This window comes from Triticum aestivum, chromosome 4A, assembly GCF_018294505.1.
Source record: "Triticum aestivum cultivar Chinese Spring chromosome 4A, IWGSC CS RefSeq v2.1, whole genome shotgun sequence".
Lineage (NCBI taxonomy): Eukaryota > Viridiplantae > Streptophyta > Magnoliopsida > Poales > Poaceae > Triticum > Triticum aestivum.
Window position 1 is genome coordinate 501,529,676 of NC_057803.1, and position 1,640 is coordinate 501,531,315.

A 1,640-nucleotide genomic window follows, 5' to 3' on the forward strand; every position below is an offset into this window, starting at 1 on the left:
ACGTGTCACCAAGATCTATCTATGGAGAGACTAGCAATGAGGGGAAGGAGAGTGCATCTACATACCCTTGTAGATCGCTAAGCGGAAGCGTTCAAGTGAACGGGGTTGATGGAGTCGTACTCGTCGTGATTCAAATCACCGATGATCAAGTGCCGAACGCATGGCACCTCCGCGTTCAACACACATACAGCCCGGTGACGTCTCTCAAGCCTTGATCCAGCAAGGAGAGAGGGAGAGGTTGAGGAAGACTCCATCCAGCAGCAGCACAACGGCGTGGTGGTGGTGGAGGAGCGTGGCAATCCTGCAGGGCTTCGCCAAGCACCGCGGGAGAGGAGGAGTACTTGTGAGAGGGGGGGGGGGGCTGCACCAGAACTTCGTCTGAAGCTCCCATGCGCCTCCCCACTATATATAGGGGTGGAGGGGCTGGTTTCTTGCCCTCCAAGTCCATTGGGGCGTTGGCCAAGGTGGGAGGAAAGAAATCCCATCATTTCCTTCCCCACCGATTGTTATCCCCCCTTTTTAGGGATCTTGATCTTATCCCTTCGGGATATGATCTTATTCCTTCTAAGGGGGGATCTTGTTGCGCCTTGACCAGGGGTGTGGGGCCTTGCCCCCACTACCCACGTTCATGTGGGTCCCCCCATGCAGGTGGGCCCCACTCCGGAACCTTCTAGAACCTTCCCGGTGCAATACCGAAAAAACCTGAACATTTTTCGGTGGCCAAAATAGGACTTCCCATATATAAATCTTTACCTTCGGACCATTCCGGAACTCCTCGTGACGTCCGGGATCTCATCCGGGACTCCGAACAACATTCGGTAACCACATACAAACTTCCTTTATAACCCTAGCGTCATCGAACCTTAAGTGTGTAGACCCTACGGGTTCGGGAGACATGTAGACATGACCGAGACGTTCTCCGGTCAATAACCAACAGCGGGATCTGGATACCCATGTTGGCTCCCACATGTTCCACGATGATCTCATCGGATGAACCACGATGTCAAGGACTTAGTCGATCCCGTATACAATTCCCTTTGTCTAGCGGTATGTTACTTGCCCGAGATTCGATCGTCGGTATCCAATACCTTGTTCAATCTCGTTACCGGCAAGTCACTTTACTCGTTCCGTAACACATCATCCCGTGATCAACTCCTTGGTCACATTGCGCATATGATGATGTCCTACCGAGTGGGCCCAGAGATACCTCTCCGTTTACACGGAGTGACAAATCCCAGTCTCGATCCGCATAAAACAATAGATACTTTCGGAGATACCTGTAGTGCACCTTTATAGTCACCCAGTTACGTTGTGACGTTTGATACACCCAAAGCACTCCTACGGTATCCAGGAGTTACACGCTCTCATGGTCAAAGGAAGAGATACTTGACATTGGCAAAGCTCTAGCAAACGAACTACACGATCTTTGTGCTAGGCTTAGGATTGGGTCTTGTCCATCACATCATTCTCCTAATGATGTGATCCCGTTATCAACGACATCCAATGTCCATAGCCAGGAAACCATGACTATCTGTTGATCACAACGAGCTAGTCAACTAGAGGCTCACTAGGGACATATTGTGGTCTATGTATTCACACGTGTATTACGATTTCCGGATAATACAGTTATAGCATGAATA